The sequence below is a fragment of the Triticum aestivum genome, chromosome 4B (genome assembly GCF_018294505.1).
Source record: "Triticum aestivum cultivar Chinese Spring chromosome 4B, IWGSC CS RefSeq v2.1, whole genome shotgun sequence".
NCBI lineage: Eukaryota > Viridiplantae > Streptophyta > Magnoliopsida > Poales > Poaceae > Triticum > Triticum aestivum.
In genome coordinates, this window is record NC_057804.1 from 151,686,625 (window position 1) to 151,696,708 (window position 10,084).

The following is a 10,084-nucleotide window of genomic DNA, read 5'->3' on the forward strand; positions in this document are numbered from 1 at the left end:
CTTGTGTGGGAAAATAAAATACCCTAGTGATTTTCTTGTTCTTGGCTCCCCACAAGATGACTTTTGTCCCATTATCTTTGGTAGACCTTTCTTGAACACCGTCAATGCCAGAATAGATTGTAAGAAACAAACTGTCGGTGTTAGCTTTGGTGAGGAATCTCATGAATTTAATTTTTCCAAGTTTAGTAGACAACCTCATAAGAAAGATTTGCCTAGTAAGGATGAAATTATTGGTCTTGCTTCTATTGCTATACCTCCTACTGATCCTTTGGAACAACATTTGCTAGACCATGAAAATGATTTGCATATGCGTGAAAGAAATGAAATAGATAGAATCTTTTTCAAACAACAACCTCTCCTTAAACACAATTTGCCTATTGAAACCCTAGGAGGTCCTCCTCCACCTAAAGGTGATCCTGTGTTTGAATTAAAACAATTGCCAGACACTTTGAAGTATGCTTATCTTGATGAGAAAAAGATATATCATGTTATTATTAGTGCTAACCTTTCAGAACATGAAGAAGACAGATTATTGAAAGTTCTAAGGAAGCACCAAGCTGCTATTGGATATACTGTTGATGATCTTAAGGGGATTAGTCCCACTCTATGTCAGCACAAAATTAACATGGAACCTGATGCTAAACCCGTTGTTGATCACCAACAACGGTTAAACCCGAAGATGAAAGAAGTGGTAAGAACAGAAATATTGAAACTTTTGGAAGCAGGTATAATCTATCCTATAGCTGATAGTAGATGGATAAGTCCTGTTCATTGTGTCCCTAAGAAGGGAGGTATTATTGTTGTTCCTAATGATAAGAATGATCTCATTCCACAAAGAATTTTCATAGGCTATAGGATGGTAATTGACTACAGAAAATTATACAAAGCAACTAGAAAGGATCATTTCCCTCTGCCTTTTATTGATCAAATGTTAGAAAGATTATCTAAGCACACGCATTTTTGCTTTCTTGATGGATATTCTGGTTTTTCACAAATACCTGTTTTACAACCTGATCAAGAAAAGACCACTTTCACTTGTCCTTTTGGAACTTATGTGTATAGACGTATGCCTTTTGGTTTATGTAATGCACCTTCTACCTTTCAAAGATGTATGACTGCTATATTCTCTGATTTTTGTGAAAATATTGTTGGGGTTTTCATGGATCACTTTTCCGTTTGTGAGAAGTCTTTTGATGATTGTTTAAGCAATTTTGATCAAGTTTTGTAGAGATATGAACAAACAAATCTTGTCTTGAATTGGGAGAAGTGCCACTTTATGGTTAACAAAGATTGTTTTGGGCCATAAAATTTCTTAAAGAGGCATTGAAGTGGACCAGGCTAAGGTTGATGCAATTGAGAAAATGCCATGTCCTAAAGATATCAAAGGTATTCATAGTTTCCTGGGTCATGTTGGTTTCTATAGGAGGTTTATCAAAGACTTTTCTAAAATTTCTAGGCCTCTTACAAATCTTTTGCAATAGGATAGTCCCTTTGTGTTTGATGATCATTGCTTGGAAGCCTTTGAGACACTAAAGAAAGCCTTAATTACTGCACCTGTTGTTCAACCACCTTATTGGAACTTACGTTTAGAGATTATGTGTGATGCTAGTGATTATGCTGTTGGTGATGTTCTAGGACAAAGAGTTGATAAGAAACTGAATGTTATCCATTATGCTAGTAAAACTCTAGACAGTGCTCAATGAAATTATGCTACTACTGGAAAAGAATTCTTAGCAGTGGTGTTTGCTTGTGATAAATTCAGATCTTACATTGTTGATTCTAAAGTAATTATTCACACTAATGATGCTGCTATAAAATATCTTATGGAAAAGAAAGATGCTAAACCTAGACTCATTAGGTGGGTTCTGCTGCTACAAGAATTTGATTTGCATATCACTGATAGGAAAGCGGCAGAGAACCCCATAGATGATAACTTGTATAGCCTTGAAAATATTCTTGAAGACCCACAACCTATTAATGATAGCTTTCCTGAAGAACAATTAGCTGCAATAAATGTTTCTAATAGTACACCTTGGTATGTTGACTATGCTAATTATATTGTTGCTAAATACATACCACCTAGCTTCACATACCAACAAAAGAAAAAAGTCTTCTATGATAAAGGAGTAGATGGTATTATTAGACGTTGTGTACCTGAGCATGAACATGAACAAATCCTATGGAAATGTCACTCTAAAGCTTATGGAGGACATCACGCGGGAGATAGAACCGATCATAAGGTATTCAATCTGGTTTTTATTTGCCTACTCTCATCAAGGATGCCCGTAAGTTTGTCTTGTCTTGTGATGAATGTCAAAGAATAGGTAATATCGATAAGCGTCAAGTAATGCCTATGAATTATTCACTTGCAATTGAACCATTTGATGTTTGGGGATTTGACTTCATGGGACATTTTCCTTCCACTAATGGTTATACACATATTTTGATTGCTGTTGATTCTGTTACTAAGTGGGTAGAAGCTATTCCAACCAGTAGTGCTGATCACAACACCTCTATTAAAATTCTTAAGGAAGTTATTTTCCCAAGGTTTGGAGTCCCTAGATATTCAATGACTGATGGTGGTTCACACTTTATTCATGGTGCTTTCCGTAAAATGCCTGCTAAGTATGATGTTAACCATAGAATTGCATCACCTTATCATCCTCAGTCTAGTGGTCAAGTTGAACTTAGCAATAGAGAAATAAAACTAATCTTACAAAATACTGTCAATAGGTCCCGGAAGAATTGGTCTAACAAATTAGATGATGCACTTTGGGCTTATAGAACAACTTATAAAAATCCTATGGGTATGTCTCCATATAAAATGGTTTATGGAAAAGTTTATCACTTGCCTCTTGAGTTAGAACATAAAGCATATTGGGAAATGAAAGAACTCAATTATGATTTCAAACTTGCTGGTGAAAAGAGGTTATTTGATATTAGCTCATTAGATGAATGGAGAACCCAGGCTTATGAAAATGCAAAGTTATTAAAATAAAAGGTTAAAATACATGAGAAAAGAATCCAAAAGCGTGAGTTCAAAGTTGGAGAATAGGTTCTTTTGTACAACTCTTGTTTCCGATTCTTTAAAGGGAAACTCCGCTCCAAATGGGAAGGACCCTATGTCATCGAGGAGGTCTATAGATCCGGAGCTATCAAAATAAATAATGCCAAAGGTACTAACCCGAAGGTTGTCAATGGGCAATGAATAAAACACTATATCTTAGGTACGCCCATTAATGTTGAAAGCAATATCATCAAAACTTTGACACCGGAAGAACACATAAAGGAAACCTTCCGGAATGCTCCAGAATCATGAAAAAAGGGAGGTACGTGATACGGTAAGTAAACGGACTCCAAAAAATCCGCAATAATATTTTTCGTCAGTTTTGTAATATTTAAAAATTAGGAAAATAAGAAACTTCCAGGATAGTGACCCTGGTGGGCATGATACACCAGGGCACGCCTGGCATGCCAGGGGCGCCCCGGTGGGTTGTGCCCACCTCGGTTACTTTCCGGACTCCGTTTTACTTGTTCCACGAGATATAAAAAATTTTATGTACCTCCGGAACCTCTTGACCTTCGTATCTCAGAGAAATATCCTATTTTATTTTCTCTCTGTTTTCCTATCAGATATGAAATTATGTCATCCCAAGACTCGAAGGGTGAGAGCTACGTTGCAGATTATATCGCAAACTCCAAAGTCTATGGAGAAGTAGAGCAATATGGCTGGACTTCAGAGGAAGAAGAAGACTATGATCCTAAGAGGAAGGAGGAGACAAGCTCAGAGGAAAATGAAGTTCCATTGCCCCAACCTGGGGATATGCACGTTGAATTTAAGAAGTCAAGCCTCCCCAACAAAGCAAAGAAGCCTAAGATCCAGTTTATCCCCTTAACAAGCAAGATTTATGCAAGAAGGTGTTGGAGATTGAGTGGGAAATCCATGAAGATGAGAATTCCGTCCTCAAGCATAAGCTAAGGAAGATAGACAAACCCTCTACTTCATCACCACCACCTCCTTCTTCATCACCAAAAGAAAATTGAGTATCGAGTATGGGGACTCCTTGGCTTTCACCAAGCTTGGGGGAGGTGCCCCGGTATGGTATCATCTCCACTATCTTTTGCCTTTACTTTATTAGTTTGATCCATAGTTATATTTTCCTATTAGATGAATAAAAGTTTAGTTCGATCCTTTCTCTTTGAGAGTTTGCTAAGTGATCGATCCTTGTAATCATGTGTGAGATATATAATAAAGTTTAGTTTGAGTTTTGCCTTCTTTACTATCTTGTTTCAATAAAAAGAAAGGAAATAAATGAAAAAGATCATATGCTAACCTTATGGTAGGTGATGACATTACACAAGGAAAAGTGTAGGTAGTAAATTTTCTTGTAGATCGACAAACATAGCATTGGTCAATGATGCAACTCATGAAAGAATTAATAAGGGAAGAGAAGATTCACATACAAATACACTATCATGGAAATCTTTTGTGATTGTGAGCGCCCATTAAAATATTATATGCCAAAATTGTTGACGTTCGACAAGAAAGACAACTTAATGAATTATGTTTATTCATATTCACATAGAAGTTATATTGTCATAGATACTTCGACATGTGGTGCTTGCCCCTATCTTTGCTAGCCAAAAACTCCGCACTAAGTAGAGATACTACGTGTGCATCCAAAACCCTTAAACCCAAACCTTGTTTGAGAGTCCACCATACCTACCTATGGATTGAGTAAGATCCTTCAAGTAAGTTGTCATCGGTGCAAAAAGGGCAATAAAAATTGCTTCTAGAAGTGTAAGATCATTTAGTGTAAGGGAAAATTGAGCATTGTACGAACTTGTGATGGCGAAGAATAAAAGAGACAGATTGCATAATAAAGGTTGCCATCACAAGGGGAAATATAACATGACGTTCTCTTTCACTAAGGGGTTGAGCATACAAACAAAAAGTGCATGGCAACCTCTGCTTCCCTCTATGAAGGGCCTATCTTTTACTTCCACGTATTTACATTAATGCAGGAGTCAAAGTTTTTCTCTCTATTCCTTTTATTTTGTCTCCTTTGGCAAGCCTCATGTGGTGAGGAAAGATCTAGGCATATATATCGAGTTGAATATGGGCATCATGAGTTATTATTGTTGACATCACCCTTGAGGTGAATGCGTTGAGAGGCGACACTATAAGCCCTATGTTTCTGTGAGTCCGGTTGAAACGTTTTTCTCATGTGTACGTGGTGAGTGTTAGCAATCATAGAAGACTAAATGATTGTTGAGTATGTGGACTTGCCTAAAGGCTCCAATACGTGACCCTTCCTGAAAGGATGATGAATTGTAGTTGCAAAGTTGACTGAGAACATAGTTTGTTGGTTTCCAAAAAATTATATGCTTTATACTTCGATGTTGTGATGAATTGTCACTAGTTCATGAGAAGTCTATGATAAAAGTTTTATGTTAAAGTTTGTTGCTGTTATAATAAGTTACATGATGTCGCTGTGTACATATTTTTGTTTTTACCAACACCTCTCTCTCTCTAACCATGTGGACATGTTTTTCGATTTCGGTTTTCGCTTGAGGTCAAGCGAGGTCTAAGCTTGGGGGAGTTGATATGTCCATTTTGCATCATGTTTTCCTACTGTTATTTATGTTGTTTTATTGTATAATAATGCTTTTTGAAGTAATTCTAATGCCTTTTCTCTCATAATATGCAAGGTATACACAAAGGGGGAGAATTCTGGCAGTTGGAAAACTGGACCTGATAAAGCTACGTTAAGCTACCTATTCTGCACAACTCCAAAGGAGATAAAACTTCATGAGGACTTTTATGGAATAAACAAATTTTGGAGTCAATAAGTACCAGAGGGGGGCCACCAGGTGGGCACAACCCACCTGGGCGCATCAGCGAGCCCAGGCGCGCCCTGGTGGGTTGTGCTCACCCATGCCCACCGCCGGTGCCCCTCTTCTGGTATATAAGTCATTTTTACCTAGAAAAAAATAAGGGAAGGACTTTTGGGACGAAGTATCGCCGTCTCGAGGCGGAACCTGGGTAGGAGCACTTTTGCCCTCCGGCGGAGCGATTCCGCGAGGGGAACTTCCCTCCCGGAGGGGGAAATCATCGTCATCATCATCACCAACAACTCTCCCATCTTGGGGAGGGATATCTTCATCAACATCTTCAAAAGCACCAACTCCTCTCAAACCCTAGTTCATCTCTTGTGTTCAATCTTTGTACCGGAACTATAGATTGGTGCTTGTGGGTGACTAGTAGTGTTGATTACATCTTGTAGTTGATTACTATATGGTTTATTTGGTGGAAGATTATATGTTTAGATCCATTATGCTATTTAATACCCCTCTGATCTTGAGCATGATTATCATTTGTGAGTAGTTACTTTCATTCTTGAGGTCACGGGAGAAATCATGTTGCAAGTAATCATGTGAACTTGATATGTGTTCGATATTTTGATGATATGTATGTTGTGATTCCCTTGGTGGTGTCATGTGAACATCGACTACATGACACTTCCTAAGGGAATGCATTGTGGAGTAGTTATTAGATGATGGGTTGCGAAAACTGGAAGAAGATTAAACCCTAGTTTATGCGCTATTCCGTAAGGGACCGATTGGATCCAAAAGTTTAATGCTATGGTCAGAATTTATTATGTATACTTTTCTCGTAGTGGCAGATGCTTGCGAGAGGGTTAATCATAAGTAGGAGGTTTGTTCAAGTAAGAACAGCACCTAAGCACCAGTCGACCCACATATCAAATTACCAGAGTAGCGAACATGAAGTAAGCCAACATGATGTAAGTGACTAGATGAAATTCCCATGTACCGTGAAGAATACTTTGCTTATCATAAGAGCCATTTTGGCTTGTCCTTTGCCTCAATAGGATTGGGCTACCTTGCTGCAATTTAGTTACTACTATCATTACTTGGTAGTTACAAATTATCTTGCTTTCAAACTACTCTGCTACTTACAATTTTAGCACTTGCAGACATTACCTTGCTGAAAACCACTTGTCATTTCCTTCTGCTCCTTGTTGGGTTCAACACTCTTATCGAAAAGGCTACAATTGACCCATATACTTGTGGGTCACCACTCTGTATCGTAAAACACAATGAATCCTTCTCCCCGATTTTTTTCTCCCCAAACATGAATATATAGAGTTGAAGTTAGGTTTGGAGGAGGTCCAGAGGACCCACAAGGTAGGGGGCGCATCCTAGGGGGGTGTCGGTGTAAAAACCGGCGGATCTCGGGTAGGGGGTCCCAAACTGTGCGTCTAAGGCTAATGGTAACAGGAGGCGAGGGACACGATGTTTACCCAGGTTCGGGCCCTCTCTATGAAGATAATACCCTACTTCCTGCTTGATTGATCTTGATGATATGAGTATTACAAGAGTTGATCTACCACGAGATTGTAGAGGCTAAACCCTAGAAGCTAGCCTATGATTATGATTGTTGTTGTCCTATGGACTAAACCCTCCGGTTTATATAGACACCGAAGGGGGCTAGGGTTACACAGAGTCGGTTACAGAGAAGGAAATCTGCATATTCGAATTTCCAAGCTTGCCTTCCACGCAAAGGAGAGTCCCACCCGGACACGGGACGAAGTCTTCAATCTTGTATCTTCATAGTCCAACAGTCCGGCATAAGCATATAGTCCGGCGGTCCGAGGACCCTCTAATCCTGGACTCCCTTAGTAGCCCCTGAACCAGGCTTCAATGACGATGAGTCTGGCACGCAGATTGTCTTCGGCATTGCAAGGCGGGTTCTTTCTCCGTATACTCCACAGAAGATCTTGAACACAAGAACCGTGTCCGGCTCTGCAAAACAAATTCCACATACCACCGTAGAGAGCACAATATTCCACAAGTCTAATCTGCTGACAACTTTTTCATAACGTGACATCACACCGCAGCCCGGTTATTATTCGAACCATTTTTCTCAACCTACTACTGCACATCTTGCGAGGTGGTTTCATAGGCACGTCTTGTCGAAGCAGAGATCGTGTCCCCTTATCACGGGATTCTCATCAACACGGGTGTGGGTAACCCAACCGTGCCAATAACACGGCGCTTGGGGAATAAGCGAGTTTCTAGGGCAAGTGGGGAGGTGCATGATCCTTGCTGCCTTTATAAGGAGATAAGGATTCCCCTTTTTCACCCACGCCTTCTTCTTCCTCTGCTCATCCATTCTCTCTCGCTCGAGCTCCAGCGCCCAAGCATTCGCCTTCTCCGCAAAGCCATTCCGAACATGTCCGGAGCGGGAGGCAAGTGGATGGCCTCCTCCATCATGAAGGAGAACACCAAGAAGCTTCGGGAGGCCGGATACCTGTCTGCAGACGTCGCGCATTGGCTTCCGACTGAAGGGCAGATCATCCCTACCCCTAATCCTCAGGAAAGGGTAGTATTCCTCTCCCATTTCATCCGCGGGCTGGGATTCCCCCTCCACCCGTTCGTCCGCGGACTAATGTTCTACTACGGGCTGGACTTCCATGATGTGCCCCCCAACTTCATCCTCAACATATCGGCATTGATCATCGTGTGCGAGGCCTTCCTCCGCATCACGCCCCACTTCGGCCTATGGCTGAAGACCTTCAACGTGAAGCCAATGGTGGTGGGCGGCCAACGAGCGGAGTGCGGGGGCGCCATGGTGGGCAAGATGCCCAATGTCACTTGGCCCGAAGGCTCCTACGTGGAGACTGTGAAGGGGTGGCAATCGGGGTGGTTCTACATCACTAAGCCATGTGACGCTAACTAGGCGACGCCCCCCGCATTTTGATCCGGTGTCCCCATGCGGCTCACCTCCTGGAAAGAGAAGGGATTAGCTTGGGGCTCAGCGGTGGAGATGACTGGACTTCAGACCTTCGTACAAAATATGATAGGCAAGAAAATCAAGCTTGTCAATAAGGTCCAGGTTATGCTCCTTTGCCGGATCCTTCCGTGTTAGAGACGGGTTTGCAATCTGTGGGAGTTCGACCAGGCCGAACACTAGACACTGCGAGAGCTCTTCGGCACGACGCACGAAGACATCTGGAAGGTGTTGTTCAAGGCTGTAAGTGCATCTAGTGCCACCCCTAGTTGGTTTTGGAGTATTGACGACAAAGTTGGTTGAGGGACTAATGCATTTGTGAGAATTGCAAGATAAAACAGGTAGTGTCCCTCATTGATTCGGTTTACCTACCGGAGATGACCCCTAAAAATGTATGAAGACATTGAAGACAATGGTGGTATGTGAAGATATTCACATTGAAGACTATGACATGAGAAGAAATTGAGCGAAGACTATGGAGCGCGAAGACTGTGTTGTTTCGTTGTTCCCTTTTCTTCTTTGTTGAGTCATAGGAACCATCGTACTGTTAAGTGGGGTCCAAGTGAACAAAGTCAGAGTGACTGAAGTGATGCTCAACCCAAATCCTATGTCTTCGAGCGAAGACAATGAGAGCAAATCTTATCCAGAGCTAGATGAGTCAGCTTTGCTTGTAGCCCAAGTAAAGTTTTCATGTGTGTTTGAAATCTGACCGTTGGAACACGTGTCAGTTCCTTAGTGACCCAGGGTCATTTCGGACATATCAGGTCGGGTTGCCTTGTGGCTATAAATAGCCCACCCCCTACACCATAAATTGGTGGCTGCTCAGAGTTAGTTTAAAGCTTTTGTTGTTTTGAGAGCAACCCACCTCGATGCCTTTGAGAGAGAAATCCTTGCGAGGACAAAGCCCAAACACCCAGAGCCAAAGAGTGTTAGGCATCACTGAAGTCTTTCTGTTTGTGTGACCTGAAGACTTATTACACTTGAGGACTGTGTATCCTCCAGCCGGTTAGGCGTCGCGTTCTGAGCATCCAAGAGTAATTGTGGATCGCCAGTGAACGAAGTCTGTGAAGGTTCGGAAGTCTACCTTGAAGACTTACCAGAGTGATTGGGTGAGGACTGTGTGTCCTTAGCTCAAGGGGAATAAGGTGCAGACGTGGTCTACTAAGTTGAATCTCAGCCTCCCAAACCAGACGTACACTTGTCACAACAACTGTACCTGGTCCAACAAATCCTGTGTCTTCAACAAGTGACTGGTTCTATCCCTTCCCT